A 23,504-nucleotide genomic window follows, 5' to 3' on the forward strand; every position below is an offset into this window, starting at 1 on the left:
CGACTTGGAGAGATACCTCATTAAAAGCTTGCTTCCGCTCACAAAGGGATTTTAGAGCACCATATCTCCGGTCATTAATTACTGAGCTCATGCCTTGACAAATACAATTCATGTCAAATGATCTCCCTCAATTGTTTGGTACGCACAAAACAGTCAAGTAATAAACCTGATCCCACATGCAATCAGACCCAATATTTGCAAATTCCAAAAGAGTTTTGAATGCACTCTTTGCCTCCTAAATAAAATCAGATACTTAAAATAGAAATAAGAAAAATTTTGAGAACATACATTAAACGGGACAAAAAGCAATAATCAACTATACCGCTTTGCTCTCATAAACTAATGGTCCCAGCTCGACTGTTTTCTCATCTGATGGAGTAGTACCTCCGATTTCAGTTATTGCAGCATCTTTCTTGACATTCTACATTTTATGCACAACATCAATCACAAAGGACAAAAGCAAACCTCATTGGAATTTGGAGCATATTCTTCACCTGTTAGCAGTTGACTAACAACTGCACGACAAAATTGTTGGATCAACATCCAGCATAACAGCTATGAAAAGCTTTCTTGGTGTTTTAACCAGTAACCAGTAGTAATTAACTAATCACATAGGTATTTCAGAAGGACAAAGTACCTCTCTATTCTCTGAAGAAAATCCATCACCATACACTACTGCATTTTGAGTTGTAGTAGTCTCAGAACTATAGAAAAATTGAATTCCAAATAAGAAGCAACACAAACTAGAGGCAAATTTATAAAATATAAATCTGAAAACATACATCGGTGGCGTGACAGAATTTCCCAAGGTTACTGCTATTCCAATTTTCTCTGAATTAACAACAGCTCGCGAAGTAGGTTCTGAAGAATTCTTCATTTCGACTATTTCAATCATCGGAGAAGAAACCTTACCAATAAACTTGATGATTCTGAAGCCACAATAGTTGGTGAGTTAGCAGTTGGTGACACAGCAGTTGGGCTTTATTTAGTACCGTGTACCAAGACTAATGAACCATCTGCACCCGGGGATGATGTTTTAACAACAGAAATGGATCCAAAATCAGAAGCGTGCGAAATGGTGTCCTTTTCACGAGCCAACTGTGAATTTATAAATAATTGAACTTTATGAGAATAGAGTATCCAAGAAAACAGAATATTGCCCCTTCTTATCATGCTAGCAACTGTGAATGCATAAAGATTTTATGAGAACTAGAGCATCCAAGAAAACAGAATATTGTCCCTTCTTATCATGCTATTTAAAGCACAGAACAATCCCTTCTTATCATGCTATTTAAAGCACTGAACAAACCTATGTTGGATTTAAATCTAACATCACCTTGACTTCATCAGGAATTCTCCATTTTGACGTTCTAGTAACCTTGTTGTAGTAATACCTATAGAAAACAAACAAAGCAATCAGCATTATGCACAAGTAACACACAAAAGTACCCACTATAGAAGAACAATTGGAAAGAGGCCAAAAAAATATATAAGTTACACACTTTTTTCCCTCAGGACTTGTAAATTCTCTCCAGTCAGTTGATGTGTCGGCCCTCTGTCCCAATGAAAATAGCATGAAAGCAGGTCAAGTCAAAAATAAGAACATAAACAGTACCCTGAGAGTAGAAATCAGTAACTTCCAGCAGTACAATACTGGATGGAAGTGTTAGAATATGAATGATATAATGTCCCACATGGAAAAGGACTAGAATGTACTGTGTAGAATATAACTACAAGCAGGGTGGAACCATTGCCAAGCTGCGGCCGAGCTACAACCATCCAAGGGTGATCAATTGAACAACATTCGCCTCATAACCGCATTTTGTATATATATATATATATATATATATATATATATATATAGGTCAAATTCTGTCGTTTTTTAGTATTTTTTAACGAACAGCCTTGCCATAAAAAACAAGACTGAGTGTGACAGTAAGGGTGTTCAAATCCTGCACTGAGGTTCTAAGTTCCATACTCAACACAGCCCCCCCATAATTTTTTTTCCATTTGGACATGTTTGAAACTCATAAACTACAGTTATGCTTTTTTTCGATGAATCAATTTCTGAACATGTGTTTTTTGTCCCAATTAGCTCTTGCAAAAGATCTAGTAACTAGCATGCCATGTATAATAGTTTTGTTAAAATAAACTTAAAGGTAAATTTATAAATTGGTTGTTATACTATCTATCTTGCGTGGGGAAGAGTGTTTGGCTGGTCAAGAGCTCGCATGTTCGAAAGATAAACTTAGCAGAAATGAGGATGTTGAGATTGGTGTGTGGGCATACTAGGAGAGATAGAATAAGAAACAAAGATATGCGAGAAAAAGTGGTAGTGCTCTCTGTGGTGGACAATTGACAAGAAGACTTGAGGGTTGGGGATAAAGAACCTAAAGATTCAAAGTAAGGCTCTCGTGATGAAATGATTGTGGAAATATGCAAACAATAACCAGCTGCTATGGAGGAAAGTGATTGGGGCTAAATATCCTGAAGAAGATAGATGGATGACTAAAGAAGTGACCCCATCATACGGGGTTAGCCTCTAGAGATCTATTAGATCTATTAGACACTAGTGGAATGAAGTTAAAAGCAACTCAAAGGTTAAAGTGATGGATGGAAACAAGACTAGGTTCTAGAAGGATAATTGACATGAGGATGGGAATATGGAAGTGATTTTTCTAGATATATACAACTTGGTATTGTATCAATAGAGGACTATAGCAGAATTATGGATACCACATGGGTGGAACTTGAATTTCAGAAGGCAACTTAATGATCGGGAGGTAATGAGAGTAGTTGAATTATTTAATACTGTGGACTTATTCAATGGACTGCAGACAGTGAAGGACATACTATGGTGGATGGGAAATGAAAAAGGAATGTTCAGTGTCAACAAAGCCTAAAAGATGATGAACCAAATAAATCACCCGGATCCAAGATGGCCATGGAAGCAAATATGGAAAAGTAGGATACCTCACATAGTGTCGTGCTTTGTCCTTGTCTGGTTACTGACCAAGGAAGTAGTTCTTACACAAGATAATGTCATGAAGAAAGGGAAAACCTTGTGCTCCAGATGTTTCCTCTATGAAGAAACTTTTGAGACAGTTAACCATGTATTTCTACATTGTAAGTACACCCAACAACTTTGGAGAATCGTCTTAAAACTAAAAGGCATTTCCAGGACAATGTCTAGGAAAGTATCCGACACTTTAATGTGCTGGGAGAAACAGGTGTACATGAGAAGGACAGAGGTAGATGGAGAATTATCCCTGGTGCTATATGGTGGGCTATATGGAAAGAAAGGAATTCTAGATGTTTTGAGAGTATAGAGAATAGTGTACAGAAGGTTAAACTCAACTGCATTTTGCTTTTATGTTTTTGGTGTAATCAACTATACTCTAATGATACTGCCTCGATAATTGATGTTCTAGACTAAATTTAGATATAGAACAGTCGATTTAGGAGTACTAAAAGTTTATAAAATTACAAATAAACCAATTAAATCTGAGTTCAAATTGGGTGGGTTGGGTTATGACCCGCATTTTAGAGTAATTCAACCCAACCCATGTCAGCCCAAGTAGCTTTAGGGTGGGTTAATAACCTGCCCATTTATTAACTCAGACCTCTTTGATCCGCCCAAATCCAGCCAACCCCGCCCATTTGATACCTTTAGTTTAATAGAAGTAAAGTGGACCATGCCAAAAAAATATACCAAATCTATTGAGTTGAAGTAAAGTGGACTATCAAAGGACACACAACAATCTGTTGAGCTGTTAGAAGAAATGGGGGAGAACAATCCTTCCTTGTATTTGGTGGATAGTATGGAGCGAGAAAAGTTGAAGGTATTTTGAAGATAAATATAATTCCATACAGAAAGTTAAATGGAATAGCATTGTAGATTTTTGTTTTTTTGTTTAAGGGCCAATGTGTACAGGATGCATAACAAGTTGTAGATCTCTTCGAATCCTCGCATTATTTTCATTATTTTTCATTTCTTTTGGACTGCTAGCATAACCTTAACGCTGACGAATACAAATTAATATCTCTGAAAAAAAAAACTGTTTATCTCAAAAAGAAAAGAATAAAAATGTTCAAACTTCCTTACAGCTCCAGTTGTTGGTCCCTTAATACTGGTCACTCACAACCAGCCAAACTTTCTTTGATAACCGTCATGTTTGGGCCAGCTTGCACCTTGACTAGTTACACCAGGTACTGCTACCTCCCACCAGCAAAGATACTGGGTAACTCTGTCCATCAAGGCTTGGAAAGACGGTAAGAAATCACCTAGTGTTTTTATCTCTGTTGGAAATTAAACCGGAGACCTCATGGTTCTCAATCTACTTCATTGACCACTAGGTCACACTCTTGGGTGCAAGTGTGCAACCAGCCAAACTATTATTCTATAAACCAAAATAAGAAGTGTGAACCGCAATATTATATCAAGTTTCCTCTCTCCATATCGCCATAGAGTTACAATAACATTACATTAATTAGAAAGTAAATAAAATTATTTAAAATAGACCAAATATAATCCTGCCGTGTATGCTTAAACACATATTTTAGAACAATAGTGTTAAATATAAAATCTTTTAGAACTATATTGGAAATAAAAGGTCAATGTAAATCCCAAATGAAGCCTACATAGTATAGTAAGATCGAGGAAATCTGCTCGCTAAACAAACTTTCAACAGAAATCACATATACTTAGGAAAGTAAAAGTGGTTCTACGAAGCTTCCTAGAAAAAGAATTTTGTACTTCTTTTTTCATTGATAAGCACAGGAAACTGGATAAAACTAACCATAAAAATCTTGATGACAGGAGACCTCACCTCCATTTCTGTCATCAGCTCTCGAGGTTTCTCCCACATAGAGATTCTTGTCCTTCTATTATAATAATATCTAAAAATCAATTCAAGAATTGTAAGAATGTTATTAATTGGTTGGAGTAATAAAGCCATAGGAAATATGACAACATTAGCAACCATAATTGGCCTACTGATCATCAAAAGATGCTGAAAATAGCAATACCTACTAGCATTTAGCCACATGTAAAATATGTATGATAATAGAGAAATGGGGTCAAAATGAAGTTATCGGTAGAGGTGTATCAAGTTCTACTGATCAACAGTCAGGTAGAATTTGGTAGCGGTGAACGACATCCCATATGATAACTTTGACAAAGAGGACTGAAACAAAAGGGCCAATTATCTCCAGTGCTAATGGAAGCTGAATGATGTACAAAGCACTAGATGTGGATACTTGAGGGATTTCTTGGCAGTGATGGGGGCCAACATATCCACCACTTGTTCATAGAAAAGACACTAAGTTTTTGTGATGCAGACATTAACCTATTCATATGAGTAACCTATGTGAATATAATCCAAAAGCAAGAACTCCGGAAAGCCAAATCGGTATGCTCTTTTTTCTCTTTGGGAACACAAAGTGGTAAAAAGATTGGATCTGAATGAAAATGATATTTTTGCAGAGCTCCTTTTATTGTATACCGCGGTTTTACACCTTTTTTGTTCACTGGAATCTTAATTTTCTTACAAAAAACTATCATAGAATTCAAATGTTGACTCTCTCAGTCAACACACACTCATTAACCCATTAACTTAAGCATGTTACTTGTTGACAATATTTATGCAAAACGGGTACAATAAAACACATTGAATTCTCACCGGAACAACCAAGGGAGCTGCTAATTCTCCAGTCTTCTGCATAGTTGTCGCAGAATTCACATTATGATTACTTATTGGCATCCAGGGTTGTACCCCTGATGGAAACCTATGATTATTTATCTGTGTCTCTGATACTGGGAGCTAGAAGAATCTGCATTTACCTGTTGTTAAAGGCGATAACAAAATGTATTTAATCAATATATGAATGGAACATCGGAAACTGATTGACAATAACCACAAAAGATCTTCCCAAGGCCTTACATTATATGAAGAAGAAAGAGGTAAATTTGGGCCACTAGAACCATGCATGTGGTTATTTGACATCGGAAGATTTTGCTGAAAATCATGGGGAATAGGTGGTCCCTGAGGCATTCTATGCATTCCTACTACAGGTTTACCAATAACCTGTTGCATAGGTTACGGAAATTGGATATGAGAAGGTTGAGACATCGCAACATTTGCATGTCCAAGTGGCAGAAATTGTTGAGATGACCCAGAACCATAAGGTTGTGCCAACTGGGCTGGAAGCATAGGCTGGAACTGCTAAAGATGGGGGAAAATATTTATCATAATGTCTCTACATTCAAAAGTCATTTATCCCTCCCCCAAGCCTCCACAACTTTACCTGCAGTGACATGGATGGAATAGCACCAGGAGCAGGACTAGGCAGAGGAGGTATAGGAGGCTTCTCAACCAATATCCATGCAAGGAAGAATAGATAAAATCAGAATATAGCTACTTTCCAAACATATTTAGTTAATTTTCCAATCAATGTTGAAAGCTTGTATCCATGCGCAACTCCCTAAATTAATTTGAAGGAAAAGGTAAGAATTTTGAAGCCAAATCACATAGTAACATGAAACCCTTTTCTTCATCTAATAAATAGAAAGCTTGAAACGAGAATAAAGAGAGATAGGAAATAGATGACCTATCACAGCGTTAGACGAGAATGGACAAAATGATAAGCATCTTTACCTTATGGACAAAATGATAAGCATCTTTACCTTATGGCTTGGGTTCAACAGCTACTGATAGCTACTGATGGCCTAAGTATCTTTTCTTCGGGTGTAAAGAAGCACGTCTGTTAATGCAAAACTATGATCATAGAACTGAAACATGAGGTACGAGTAGGTATTAGGATAACCAAAAAATACTGAGACCAGAATGGGTTGAGCCTCACTCTTCCCTTCTGATGTTCTATGTCATACTGACATCACTACTAGAATCTGAAAGCCTGACTTGGTTATTCGCTCTATTATCTCTCCCTTAGCTTCAAGCCATCATATTAAGTTTGGGAGATCCCTTACTAGACTCTAAACTGAAGTACACTCACTGCACTCTGGGGTCTGGAAAACTACTATACACGCATATCATGGCACTTAACCCGAATGACTACACCTGAAAGTGGAAAACCCACTGTTAATACTACCTTCTGAGATACACTTTATCATTCTGTAGACCCAGTAGTCATCATATAATACTTGCATACTTAATAACTTCGGGTCTTCATGGGTATCCCTATAGTCGGAGTGCACACCCTCTAGTGCTTTAACTTTTATTTCTATTAGTTCAACCTTCAAAAACTTAAACTTAGAATCTAGCACTCAACATGGATATCACCAAGCCTTCAATGAATCCTACTACTTCCGATATAGCCTACCAATATTGCGACTCGAAACTTATATCTCTCTACTATGAGAATAAATATCATATAAAAAAGCCCAACACTATCAATCAAAACTCCTTAACTTGGCTATTTAGAACACCATATACCATCTAACTAGTCTTTCTCCACCTAGCAACTCAACAATATAACTCGTCACACAAAACGTGTAATAGTCTTAGAAAATACCGCAACCTCAGATCACCTTGGGCATACTTCTACATTATATATGCAACATCATACTTCACTACAAATCAAATAAACTTAAGCTCTTGCATATATCGTTCAAGCCTATTAGATTACTTCCATAAAACTAGTATCATTAACCAAGAAATCATCACATCCACCTTCATGGACATCAATTGTTCAAAACTTAATTTCTCGTGCTAAGCATGATTTTACAACCCAACCTTACGCATGATTCTCACTTGGATACCATGAAATAGACATCAAGAAACACTAGTACACTAGAACTTCCAAACAACAAATAATTGATCTTGACCATATGGTCTTCCTTATCTTAACTCATTAGCACATACTATTTTAACACATCAAGCCTACTAATTTTTTTCCACAAAACATACATCATTAATCTCATGCCACTATTTTTACCACCACATTCTACTTTAAATTCAAGCATATAGTCCGGTACCAATCATCTATCACTACTGAAAAATGCAATATAATATGGTAGTCCATAAAATTTGGGACATACTATACAAGCGCCTAAAAAATCAGTGCATTCCTTCTCACAAGTAGTATTAGTTTACAATTACCAACGAAAAGAAGGTCAAGGGGTAAAGTTATATAATAGACATGATCAACCTTAATCTTATATTATAACCCCATACAATCTTTTCTACTTATATGGATTTCTCACCTCATACTTACTTAGCCAAACATACATTTAGACTACCTTCAAATTCCACAAACAACCATGAGTCTATACTTACAACTTACTGGCTAATATAGCCATTTTCACACTTCAAGCAATAGAGAAATCACCCTAACTAACAACTCCTTCTTTACCTTCTACTAAACTAACACACAAGGACAAATCACCTCTTTACCAACTCAATCTCATGCAAACAGATTCAGCTATATATATATATATATATTAAACCAACACAAGAACAACAAGTTGGACAACAAGTTGCTAGTGAATCGAAATAGGCCTCACACGGCTTCACTAGAATTTGATTTTGTATTTTAAACAAGAAAATGAGATGAATGACAAGTCAACTATGCTAGTGAATCGAAAGAGCCCCACAGGGCTTCACTAGACTTTATTTTTTTCAACAACACTTTGATGACAAGATAACACGAGATAGAAATTTAATACGCAATATCCAATGAACTAAGAAAACACATCTTACTCTGTATAAATAAAATTGGAGTCAAACACTTCCTCCACGGACTACCATACCATCCACACATGCTACTAGTTACCATATTAGTCTATCACCATAAGGGGGTAAATCATTCTCGAACATCGGTTATTCAACTGAAATATTCATTTACACAAAAGTCACCCTCGCTCTGACTTCTAACTTTGTGACTTCACATCACTAACTTCTTGGTCTAATTTCATTACCAATAGGTCATGACAACAACACTTTGACGCATACTACTATTCGGGTGAAAATATAGTTCCAACATTCTATACACATCATACCCCCCTTGAGCAAGACATTTGTAACATAAATTTGAAGGGGACTAAATGTAATTAATACCTCAAGCTGAAAAGCACGATTCCATCAGGATCAATGTTTACATCAGAATCAATACACATTGAAGCACTAACGGAATCTTCTCAAGTCCTTGCACAAATTTTATCTCTTATATAGTTCAATCAGAAAAGACCATACTATTTAGATTCTAAACTTATGCACTTAAATCACGTCAATAATGAGACATATCTGAGGACATTAGAGTAAGAAAAGAATTTGGGATGACTTTTTTTTTACTTTCGTATGGGCGACACCATAGCACGAATTAGAGTAAGAAAGAGGAACATTCTAACTCTATTGCACGAACTAGAATATGAAGAAAGAGAGACATTCCTAAATGCCTAGTAGCCTCCTGCTTATAAGTGTGGCGCACTATACACCCATAAACAAGACTCTACTCGACGTTATTTCACAGACACCCTGGGACCATTAACCGTGCTTTGATACCAAGTTTTTCATGACACAAACCGGGGCCCTGGCCGTGGCGAGCATTCCAAACCATGAAGGCCTGAAACACCCCTATCTATCTGGTAATTATGCACTTAATTCATATGATAATAAGATATGCAAAAGATACACAATATTACGGAAAACATGATCATAAATCAAATGAAATCAACAAAGGGGAAATAATGTCCCACAACATATATCGACATCTGAACAACTATCTACGAAATCTCTAATACATGACTAAAACAAATTACTGTCTGAAAACTGGGACAAGGCCCCCAGTAGACCCAAAACTACTATATGATAAATGAACTGACAGACATCAGGCCTTCCAAAATATAGAAGGCTCACCACTTGATTCTACAAATCTGTCGAAAAAGATCTACTGGTTATCTGGACCCCTAAATTATGCCTCCAAACCTGGGAGGGAAGGGGGTCAATACAAAAGTACTAGTACGCAGAGAAACCAAAAACAAAATATAATATTTTTTTCCAAATATAGGTGAGAGCCATTATAAAGCAGTTTCATATTAAATTATTTGAAAACCCATGGGCATAATGTAATAGTTTTCAACAATAATGTAATGCAGCTGAGCTAGGTAAAATACCCTACATATAACATTTACACTAACTGTCAAATCTCGGTTGCCGCCGAGACTAGAGTATAAGTGAGGGGAAGACACACAAGATCACACAGCAGGGTGTCTCGACCCAATAAAGTATAGTGGTTCTGAAGATCACTTAGCCTGGGCTCCTAACCATAATCCCAATTTAGGAATGACATAAAGTCAAGTACACAAGATCACTTAGCCTGGTACCAAATCCCCATGTCGACAAACACGATTTCCAGCGATGAGCCCTTACACTCAAATGCCTTCTTCGGGCAGCCACCTATCTCATGTAAAATCAATGCATCAAACTCTATTTAATTTAATCACATATCTTATTCTGTAGGGTATCGTCATACCCGACTTGCAAGCCATCAATATCACATCATTCTTTCATGCAACCATTATATTCATCATATTTAAACATAACAACCCTCTCATTGCAAGTAAAAACCATGACCATTTTCAAATTATTTCATGTCATGCTTGTCAAGATGATTTCAAACATTTCACATCATGTAAGAATTTAAAAAGAGATCATATAAAAGAGGGATTTCATATAATTCATCCTCTCAAGTTAACATCTTTTCAGAATACATGCATATACATATATCAAACCACTTCGGGAATAGGCCTAAAGACCAAATCAATAGCATAAAACATTTAAAACAGAATTATATTCATAATTTTAAAGCCCCCATTTTTAAAACATGAGTTTTTAAGCCAATGAGATTTTTGAGATAACCCCAAGTACCTCTATATGTGAAGATGATAGGTGCTGGGGATTCCAAATATGCAATTAGTTTCAAAAACTCACGGTTGAATCTTGAGTTGCTTGGATTTTTATTTTGAAACCCTAAGGAGAGTTCTTGAGCAATTTTGATGAATGAAGGTGTATTTTGGGAACTAAATTTCGTGTTTATGGCTAAATAAGGGTGGGAAAAAGACCATTTTGCCCCAAAAATGAAGTGTTTAAGTCACTTGAGTAATAATATATGCGGCGCAAACCTGATCGCATAATATAGGTTGTGAGGGGCACTCTTTATCACACACATAAGGTTGTGGGTGGCATACCTTTTGGCATAAGTTAGGGTGTGCATTGCACACCTTATGGCATAAGTTAGGGTGTGCGTCGCACACCTTATGCTGTACGACACACTCCACTTTGCAAAGCCATAACTTCTTCCTCGGGTGTCGAAATTTTCCAAAATTAGTATCGTTGGAAAGATAATTCAAATACCTTTCATTTGATATATAGTAGGCACTCTAATTCAATATATACAAAGAGTAATGGTCGATTGAAGTTAACCTAAGTTTCAACGCTCACTAAAATTCGAACGATAGGAAAACTTTCAACTTGTCCTTGAGCTTGGGGACCTCTATGATCTCAATTCATGCTCAAATAGGTTTCCACACTACATAATTTATTAACACACTAAACTTGCATTGGATTTATGGCTTGTGGAACCTTTACGTGAAGAAAATGATGATTTTCGTTCTCGTCCGAAATGCGGGGTGTTACAAAATTTGTTAGAAAATGGAAAATACAACCATATGGAGTAGAATTTAGCTGCACCGTACTCCAAATATACTAAACTGAACTTTAAAAGTACTAATGCATTTCTTACCTGTTGGTGCATAGCATTCAAAATTTTTATTGTCTTTGGTCTGAAGATAGCCACAACGACGATTTCAAGAATGAAGATTAAACTGAAAAGAAGCCATGCTCGCTCCAGAGTTCCTGCTACATGATGCAACATTACTCTACAACGTTGAAGCCACTTTCCTAATCCTTGGAGTCTAAGTTATTCCGAGAATGAAATATGATTAGGTAACATATCCTCAACATCATTTGAATCAGTGACAGGAGTGTAACGCCCCAGAAAATGAGTCCCGGAGTGTCACATGGTGCTTGAGGCTACGAGTATCCCCAATCTAATCCTTTGAGCCATTTTTATTCAGTTAAACACAAATCAACGGGGTTTTCATAAATAACCCTCAAATATCAACAGAGTAATCATCATCCAAGAATAAAAGAATTTTAGAAAGATAACAAAATACAACTTATTAGTCAACTCCCAACATCTATACTAGTCTGACAAGCCTTTAAGAAAATCAATAAAACCAGCGAGCCATTGAGACATGCCCCAACTGACTCATACTCAGTTATCAAATGTAAACAATTCCATGAAACCAACATCAGACATCACGTCCTCGGAACATGAGGACTCACCACAATAGAGGATGTAGAACAGCGTGCCTGAAGAATCACTGTCAATCCTGGAACTGAGCACCTGAACCTACATTCCAAGAACATGCAGCGCACATCTGAAGATGTGGGTCAGTACCATGGAAAGGAACCGAGTATATGGGGGTGTATGTAGTTGTATAAACATCATCATCATAAATATTTATAATAAATATGCAGGATGTATGAAAGACTTACATAGCCCAAAGAAAATCATCATAATCATGAGAGGATGAAATAAGTACAATAACACAAGTGAGTCATCATATAATTTGTCAATCACTTTCAGTTCATCAAGAATATCAATTCTCATAACGTAAATATCATTTAAATCTTTCGAAAGAATAACTTTCACAATTCCACTTTCAAATCACTTCACCATTCACCATAGACATAAGGAAACACACACACACTGAGAGATCCTATAACCGACATAAACCATGTGAGCTACATGGAGTCCAACGTACAACCAACATTGGGGAGAGCCGTCCTATCCTTGCCATCGGAGTAGGACTATCGATATCAAATCCACACAAACTAGTGATCACTATATAAATTAGTCTCAGGTTCACTCCTACGGGGGCATGTAATTCTAGGGAAGTAAGGTTGCTTTATACCTCCCACTCGGTACTAAAGATTTCTCTTGAACTTAGCTCAGATCATTTCAAAGACAATTCACAACAAAACAATTTCAGTAATATTTAAATATACATCGGGAACCATCATGCTTCCCATCTATCAAAATCAACCACGTTGTGAATTTGTTTCACACTCGAGTTCAAAACAACTCCATTAAGACCAAAAGGTCAAATCATTCAAAATATCTCAAATATTCAACATCAACGTGTTTATAATGCACACTTTCTAAAAAAAACAATTTCCAATGGGGATTCACGACCCAAATATCAAAATCATAATAAATATCGTTCAAGATTCATGCTTTATATCACCACACATGTAAATTTATCTTTCAAAATCATAAACAGCAAGATTTCATAATAATCATAATAAGATATGGGTTCATGCTTCAAATTCATAAAAATCAAATAAAAATCATTCCTTTGTAAAGATAATTACTTTTGGGCACAAGAACGAAAGAGAGTTCTTGTTGAAAAACCCCACATACCTTGAATGATGAACTTTAGATCGATACTCGTTTTTGAGATGTTAATCGTGCCTTTGAATGATGGTTCTTGGAGTTCTTGAAATAGGAACTTGGAATCTTGAATAAATTTGCAGAATTAATGGTGAACTTTGGAGGCTCTTGAAGTTGGATGTAGGAGCTTAGGGTTTTCTTTTTGAGGGAGTTTGATGAAATATAACATATAATGATTGTAATAGGATTTAATATAGGGTTTGGACGGATTTTGGGTGAGGGGGAATGACCAAAATGCCCCTAAAAATAAAAAAAAATCTCGAATCTATCCTTTGATGGACTATTTTGATAGTCTGAAGTAGATCAACCATAACGTTTTACTCCGATATTCACATTGGATGAAACTATTTTCATTAGAAAGATGACTCTTATATCTTTCCGTTGATATATAGTATCTCACCCAGATCATTGTGTACGAGGAGTTATGATCGTTTGAAGTTGACCCAAAAATTCACTTTTGATAGGCTGAAGTAGATTGACCATAACTTTTTGTTCTGATAGAAAAATTTGATGAAACCAATTTCATTGGAAAGAGGACTCGCAGAGATTTCCGTTGATATATAGTAGATAACCCATATCATTATGTACAAGGAGTTATGATCATTTAAAGTTGGAGCAAAAATACGTCAGGCCTCAGTACTTTTTCCTGCATGTTTTACTGTTCACTGCTATTCACGGTTCTATCGGAATGTTCATAAATCGTCCCTCGGGTGTCCGTTTTCGATGATCCATATATTGTTGGAAATATTATTCGATAATCTACGTAATGGTGGGTCATAATCTAAGACATTTCACATGAAAAATTTATAATTCATTCTAGAAGATAGAACCTAACACGTTTAGGCACAAAATTTCAACAAAAAATTTCCCAGGGTATTACATCATCCTCCCGTTGGAAACATTCATCCTCGAATGACGCTAGACATGCCAAGATTAGATAGGGAATATACCATAGAGCTGAAACCATTCGTTAGACTCATCACCACATCGTTTCTCACTCCGAATGCAACATAGAATGCATAAATTCAAGAAACTACAGCTGAACACATAATAAATGACAGCTGAACTGCTACAACTTTTATCAAAAGTGCATGATTTAGGAAAGAACGATAGCTTCGGATTGATCAAAGTTCGTGGAAAATAGGTGCGGGTACTTGGATCGCATATCCGCCTCAGCTTCCCAAGTTGCACCCTCAGCAGATTGGTTTTGCCACAACACCTTGACCAAGGGAACTTCTGTGTTCCTTAGTCTTCGGACACTGAAATCAAGAATCTCAACAGGAATCTCATCAAAAGAAAGATTTTCTTGAATGTCAGCACTCACAGAGGAATCCACTACCACAACATCGCTAATATGCTTTCTAAGCATGGAGACATGGAATATTGGATGAACAGAGGACAACTCGGAAGGCAACTCGACTTCATAAGCTACCTTACCAACACGACTAAGAATTTTGTAAGGACCAACATAATGGGGACTAAGCTTCCCCTTCTTTCCAAATCTCTTCACCCCCCTCATGGGTGAAATTTTCAGATACACTAGGTCACCGACTTCAAACTCAAGGTCTCTCCTTCTAACATCCACATATGACTTCTGACAAATCTGCGCAGTTTTCAACCTTTCCCTAATCAACTTAACTTTTTCCATAGCCTCAAATACTAAATCAGGACCACTCACAGCCGCTTCACCCACCTCGAACTAACCTATGGGTGATCTACACTTCCTCTCATATAAGTCTTCAAACGGAGCCATGCCAATACTAGAGTGGAAACTGTTATTATAAGCAAACTCTATCAACGGTAAGTGATCATCCCAACTTCCCTTAAAGTTAAGTGCACAAGATCTCAATATATCCTCTAAGGTCTGGATGGTCCGCACAGCCTGACCATCGCTTTGCGGATGAAAAGCAGAACTCAAAAGCACTTGGGTACCAAGACCCTTCTGAAAAGCTTTCCAAAATTACGAAGTGAACTGAGTACCCCTATCCAAAATGATAGACAAGGGAACTCCATGCAGTCTGACTAGCTCTCGGATATACAATCTATCATAATTCTCAGCAGTATATGAAGTATGAAAAGGCAAGAAATGAGCATACTTAGTCAACCTATCAACCACAACCCAAATGGAATCATGATGGCGTCGGGAAGGAGGTAAACCAATCACGAAGTCCATATTTATCTCTTCCCATTTCCAGGTGGGAATACTAAACTCTTGCATCATACCACCAGGTCTTTGGTGTTCAACCTTAACCTGTTGGTTGCACACTTAGCTACAAACGCTGCTATATCTTTCTTCATGCCACTCCACCAATAGATTTCCTGCAAGTCTCGATATATCTTAGTGGCACCAGGATAAATAGAATATCGCACCCCGTGCGCTTCAGCCACAATCCTCTGTCTCAGATAATCAACATTCGGGACACACAATCTACCCTGCAATCTCAACACACCATCTTTCCCTTAGAAGAAAATCTCTACTTTTTGGTCCTTGACTGACTCCTTCATTTTGACCAAACTAGCATCTAAGTATTGTTTTTCCTTCACTTCCAAAATAAAGGAGGATTCGTAACTACTCTGAACCCTTATACTACCTTCAGCAGAGTCAAACAACCTAACCCCCAATCTTGCCAAATGATGTACATCATGAGCCAACTCTTTCTTACCTTCTACCATATGCGAAACACTACCCATGGACACTCTACTTAGGGTATCCGCCGCAACATTGGCCTAGCCCGGATGGTACAGCACACTCATATCATAGTCCTTTAACAATTCTAACCATCGTCTCTGCCTAAGATTCAATTCTCTCTAGGTAAACACATACTGCAGACTCTTACGATCAGTGAAAACATAAACATGACACCATACAAATAGTGTCTCCAGATTTTCAAAGCAAACACAACAGCAGCCAACTCAAGGTCATGGGTGGGGTAATTTTTCTCATGGGGTTTCAACTGTCTAGAAGCATAAGCTATCACCTTACTGTTCTGCATCAATACGCAACCCAACCCAACTGTCGAAGTATCACAGTACACCACAAAACCATCAACACCATCAGGCAAAGTCAAAACATGGGCTGAAGTGAGTCAAGTCTTCAACTCCTGAAAACTCTTCTCACAAGATTCGAAGCACAAGAACTTCACTTTCTTTTGGGTCAGCCGAGTCATAGAAGACGCTATAGAGGATAAACCCTCAACAAAACGGCGGTAATAGCCAGCTAAAACCAAGAAACTTCAGATATCAGTCAGAGAAATAGGTTTAGGCCAATTTCTAACAGCTTTGGTCTATTGGGGATCAACTCTAATACCCTCAGAAGAAATGATATGACCCAGAAAAGCAACTGGCCTTAGCCAGAACTCACACTTACTGAACTTGGCAAACAACTTGTGATCTCTAAGAGTTTGCAAGATAGTTCGGAGATGATCAAAATGTTCATCCTCACTACGGGAGTACACCAGTATATCATCGATGAACACTATGACAATCATATCCAGATATGATCTGAACACTCGATTCATGAGTTCCATGAAAGCTACTGGGGCATTAGTTAACCTGAAAGACATAACAAAAAACTTAAAATGGACATAACGAGTTCGGAAAGCGGTTTTCGGGATGTCACACTCCCTAACTTGTAGTTGATGATAGTCGGAACGAAGGTCTATCTTTGAGAAATAACTTGCACCTTGCAATTGGTCAAACAAATCATCTATTCTCGGAAGAGGGTACTTATTTTTTACGGTGACTTTATTCAATTGGCAGTAATCAATGCACATACGCAAAGAGCCATCTTTCTTTCTCACAAACAACACAGGAGTACCACAAGGAGAAATACTCGGCCTTATGAAACTTTTATCTAGTAGATCTTTGAGTTGCTCTTTCAACTCCTTAAGTTCTGCAGGGTCCATACGGTAAGAAGGAATAGAAATGGGCTGAGTATCAGGAAGAAGATCAATCCCAAACTCTATCTCTCTATCGGGAGGTATCCTTAGAAGATCATCTGAAAAGACATCAGAAAACTCATTGACGATGTTAATAGACTGGAGAGTTGGAGTCTCAGACTTAGTGTCTTTGAATCTAACCAAATGGTAAATACACCCCTTGGAAATAAGCTTTCTAGCTTTGAGGTAAGAGATAAAATGACTCTTAGGTGGCACAGAATTCCCAGACCACTCAAACACGGATGCACCCGAAAACTAAAACTTGACCACTCAAGTTCGACAATCAATAGAGGCATAAGAAGAATACAACCAGTCCATACCCAGAATCACATCAAAATCTACCATGTCTAACTCAATTAGATCAGCCAACAAGACTCTATGAAGAACGGTAATAGGACACTTTTTATACATTTTCTGGGCAACAATCGAATCACCTACTGGGGTAAAAACTAGGATAGGCTCAGGAATAATCTCAGGACTCATTTCAAAATTCACAGCAATCAAAGGTGTAACATATGAGAAACTGGATCTAGGATCTAACAAAGCATACACATCAAACTGAAATATATGAAGCATACCAGTAACAACATCGGGAGAGTCCTCCTGTTCCTGGCAGGACGGTAAAGCATAGAATCTATTCTGGCACTGCCCGCAAGCATTGCTAGAAGAGGTGCGTTGAGCTGGGGCTGGGTGAGTCACTGGAACAGGGCACTAACAGTCTGAGTCTGGGTCTGAGGGCGATAGTCACGATGCCCTTGTCTATCCTGTGGAAAATCTCTAACTCTGTGACCCATGTCACTACACTAAAAACAACCCCTCTTCTCACCCCAACACTCACTGGAATGAACCCTACCACACTTAGGACACAGGGGATGATTTGACTTACTGCCAGTACTGTACTGGGACTTGGATGCATATGACTTAGTACCTTGCTCCTGCCTACCTCTAAGAACGAGAGCACTAGAAGATGATGGTGCTGGAATAGATGAACGATCCTGATACTGAGGGCGACTCCCTTCCTGCGATCTAGTCTGACCCTGTCCGTGCTGCTCGGACCTAGCCCTCTAATTCTCTCTCATTCTATCTTTCTCCTTAATTTTGTCTGCCTCAATCTGTTGGGCATGAGTTATCAGCCTAGAAAGATTCATCTCACTATTCAGCATAGCATACCTACACTCCTTAACCACATATCTAAACACTCTAGTCACAAACTTACTCATACTAGCCCGATTATTAGCCACTAAGTCAGGAGCATACTTGGCCAACTGATTGAACTTTAGACAGTACTTCCTAACAGTCATAGAGCCCTGTCGCAGGTTCATAAATTCTTCCACCTTCGCATTCCTTATCTCCAAAGGGAAAAACTTATCCAGGAATGCATCCTGGAACTCTTGCCAAGTTGTAGGGATAGCTCCCTTACCTCTACCTTTCCTCCAAGCAACAACCCAGTCATAAGCAAGGTTTTTCAACCTATACGCAGCCAACTCCACACTATGTTACTCAGATACATGCATTACCTGAGTAATCTTTCGCACCTCCTCTAAAAACAACCGTGGATCCTCATCAGACTTGGACCCATAGAATTTTGGCGAATTCATCCGCATGAAGTCACGAATCCTAGAAGCAGCTGAATTACCTCCTTGCTGCTATGGAGCCAGGGTCGGGTTGGCCTGAACATTTGCAGTAACAGCTTAGGCCAGCGCCTAAAAGGCTGCCCAAAATTCAGCATGAGACACATTTTTATTCAATAGGTCAGCGAGTTGAGGTTGCTGACCATCATTATTTCTTCTCGCTCGACGTGGAGGCATATTTTTGAAAGAGGAGAGCACGAATCAATAGCAGAGAGAGACACTTTAAGCACGCTAGACTCCTGAAAGAAAGAATCACACTTTTTTCTAAAACGTCTTGTAGCCTTTTGCTCATAGATGTGGTGTGCTACACACCGATGATCAAGACTCTACTTAACGCAGCTTGTCAGACTCCCTAGGATATCTTAAAACCTTAGGCTATGATACCAGGTTTGTAACGCCCCAAAAAATGGGTCCCGGAGCATCACACGGTGCTTGAGGCTACGAATAGCCCCAAGCTAACCCTTTGAGCCATTCATTCAGTTTAAAACAAATCAACGGGGTTTCCATAAATAACCCTCAAATATCAACAGAGTAATCATCATCCAAGAATAAAAGAATTTCAAAAAGATAACAAAATACGACTTATTAGTCAACTCCCAACATCTATACTAGTCAGACAAGCCTCTAAGAAAATCAATAAAACCAGCGAGCCATTGAGACATGCACCAACTGACTCATACTCAGTTATCAAATGTAAACAATTCCATGAAACCAACATCAGACATCACGTCCTCGGAACATGAGGACTCACCACAATAGAGGATGTAGAACAGCGTGACCAAAGAATCACTGTCAATCCTGGAACTGAGCACCTGAACCTATATTCTAAGAAAATGCAGCCAACATCCGAAGATGTGGGTCAGTACCATGGAAAGGAACCGAGTATATGGGGGTGTATGTAGTTGTATAAACATCATCATCATAAATATTTATAAGAAATATGCAAGATGTATAAAAGACTCACATAGCCCAATGAAAATCATCATAATCATGAGAGGATGAAATAAGTACAATAACATATGTGAGTCATCATATAATTTGTCAATCACTTTCAGTTCATCAAGAATATCAATTCTCATAACGTAAATATCATTTAAATCTTTCGAAAGAATAACTTTCACAATTCCACTTTCAAATCACTTCACCATTAACCATAGACACAAGGAAACACACACACACTGGGAGATCCTATAACCGACATAAACCATGTGAGCTACATGGAGTCCAACGTACAACCCACGTTGGGGAGAGCCGTCCTATCCTTTCCATCGGAGTAGGACTATCGATATCAAATCCACACAAACAAGTGATCATTATATAAATCAGCCTCCGGCTTATTCCTACGGGGGCACGTAGTTCTAGGGAAGTAAGGTTGCTTTATACCTCCCACTCGGTGCTAAAGATTTCTCCCGGACTTAGCTCAGATCATTTCAAAGAAAATAAACAACAAAACAATTTCAGTAGTATATAAATATACATCAGGAGCCATCATCCTTTTCATCTATCAAAATCAACCACATTGTGAATTTCTTTCACACTTGAGTTCAAAACAACTCCATTAAGACCAAAAGGTCAAATCATTCAAAATATGTCAAATATTCAACATCAACGTGCTTATAACACACACTTTCTAAAAAACACAATTTCCAATGGGGATTCACAACCCAAATATCAAAATCATGATAAATATCGTTCAAGATTCATGCTTTATATCACCACACATGTAAATTCATCTTTTAAAATCATAAACATCAAGATTTCATAATAATCATCATAAGATATGGGTTCATGCTTCAAATTCATAAAAATCAAATAAAAATCATTCCTTTGTAAAGATAATTACTTTTGGGCACAAGAACGAAAGAGAGTTCTTGTTGAAAAACCCCACATACCTTGAATGATGAACTTTAGATCGATACTCATTTTTGAGATGTTAATCGTGCCTTTGAATGATGGTTCTTGGAGTTCTTGAACTAGGAACTTGGAATCTTGAATAAATTTGCAGAATTAATGGTGAACTTTGGAGGTTCTTGAAGTTGGATGTAGGAGCTTAGGGTTTTCTTTTTGAGGGAGTTTGATGAAATATAACATATAATGATTCTAATAGGATTTAATATAGGGTTTGGATGGATTTTGGGTGAGGGAGAATGACCAAAACGCCCCTAAAAATCAAAAAAACTCTCAAATCTGTTCTTTGGTGGACTGTTTTGATAGTCTGAAGTAGATCAACCATAACGTTTTACTCCGTTATTAAAATTGTATGAAACCAATTTCATTAGAAAGAGGACTCTCATATATTTCCATTGATATATAGTATATCACCCATATCATTGTGTACGAGGAGTTATGATCATTTGAAGTTGACCCAAAAATTTACTTTTGATAGGCTGAAGTAGATCGACCATAACATTTTTCTCCGATAGACAAATTGGATGAACCAATTTCATTGGAAGGAGGACTCACAGAGCTTTTCATTGCTATATAGTAGATCACCCAGATCATTATGCACAAGGAGTTATGATCATTTAAAGTTGGAGCAAAAATACGCCAGGCCTCAGTACTTTTTCCTGCACATTTTACTGTTCACTACTATTCATGGTTCGATCGAAATGTTCATAAGTCATCGTTCCGGTGTCCGTTTTGGATGATCCACATATCGTTGGAAAGCTTATTCGATACTCTACGCAATGGTGGGTCATAATCTAAGACATTTGGCACGAAAAATTTATAATTCATTCTAGAAGATAGAACCCAACACGTTTATGCTCAAAATTTCAACGAAAAATTTCCCGGGGTATTACAAGGAGGGTTACTGTCACGATGTTCTCGATCAGCTTCCAAACTACTTCTCTGCAACAAGGCTAGAATCATTGGGTCCAATCCATTCTTCTTCACCATCACTGCAAAATTAGGATCAAGCCCTTTATCTTACAATAAATTAGCTAATTCACGATCAGTGTGCCTTCCTTTCCGCTTTAACATAGATGTAATCCTGGGATCACTCAACTTTTCTTGAAATGCAAGTGCCAAATTCAAGTCCAGTATCTGTTGGTTTGCAGAAGTGGATGTACTAGAATCACCGCCTTGGCTTTCAAGGCCACTACTAGAACAAACAACCAATATGCTCTAAATTTCTATTAACATATGATGATCCTACTTCAGGCTCTTGAACAACTGAATGACAGGAACTACTACGTATAGCTAGACTTGGTCTTCCACTGTCTATGCTCTTATCACTATTAATCCCCTCAATGTTATTCCAGGTACTACCATCACCAGTGCAAGGCACAGTTGCATTACCAAGATGACCAGCATCGGCACAACTACTATGTTTGACACTTGAGCCACACCCCTCAGAAGAGCTTGCGGAGCTATTTTGGTCTTTTCTGCAGAAACCTTCTCTAAGGCAGATAACTGTGCTCTTTAAGGCATCTCGTCTAGCTGCTAATGGGTATGTAACTGATAAATGCTGTGAAACAGCAGCACCCAACATCACAGATGCTACAACTGCATAACTGATATAATGTCCAAAGTACCTGAAACAAAATTGTTGTAGTAAAAGATTAGAAGATTTTTTTTTGATAACAAAAGATTAGAAGTTTCTATTCAACAAATAATATTAAAAGGGATGCATATGCCACAAGTATAAGAAGACTTGATTATGGAAGAAAATGAATTAACATGGGTTAACAACAAACCAGTAATGAACTCCAAAACAGATCAGGAACACCTGAGATGTACCGGCAACAAAAAGTACGACGACTTGACTTTTCAGAAACTTAAAACCATACAAGTAAGCTCCCAAATTCCAATCTGATTGAATGAAAAGCTAGTGAATTCATTACTTACCAAAAAGAAATAAGAAATTATTTCACAATATGAGTCAGAAAAGGAGACAGATACATGTAGGAAATGAACTACCAAGGATTATCAGGGCAGCTGATGTTGTATCCCCAAGCCAGTTTGATTCCTTTGCTGCCAGACCATACAGGATAGAATACACAAGAAGTACTACAAGTGAACCAACCTATAGACACGTTTGTTGATGCAGAGCCCTGCAGAGCCCAAGTTCAAAGTGAAGAACAGTAAATTATAGACTTCAGAGAAAATGTTGAAAAGATAGAGTAGAAAATATGATGAGCAGTATAAATGAGAACCCACTGAACACATAATATAACAAGGTGACTTTCTAATCTAAAGCAACATTTAAATTAATTTGCTTAGCAGTGGGATTTTAAGATCTACTGTTAATTAATTTTAAGACTTAAATTAATTTTAAAAGTCTGTTAGTTGAGAACATTTTGGCCTATCTTCATATCTTCCATATCTTATAACAAAAATTATGTTCCATCCAAAAAAAAGAGTTGTCATATTAGTCATCCCTGTCCTTTATATAGAG

At 37.6% G+C, this 23,504-nt stretch overlaps 1 pseudogene; it reads right to left on the reverse strand.

The window, feature by feature from the left end:
- Positions 1-23,504, reverse strand: part of LOC107879292 — a 51,078-nt pseudogene that overhangs the window by 26,546 nt on the left and 1,028 nt on the right.

Source organism: Capsicum annuum, chromosome 8 (assembly GCF_002878395.1).
Source record: "Capsicum annuum cultivar UCD-10X-F1 chromosome 8, UCD10Xv1.1, whole genome shotgun sequence".
Lineage (NCBI taxonomy): Eukaryota > Viridiplantae > Streptophyta > Magnoliopsida > Solanales > Solanaceae > Capsicum > Capsicum annuum.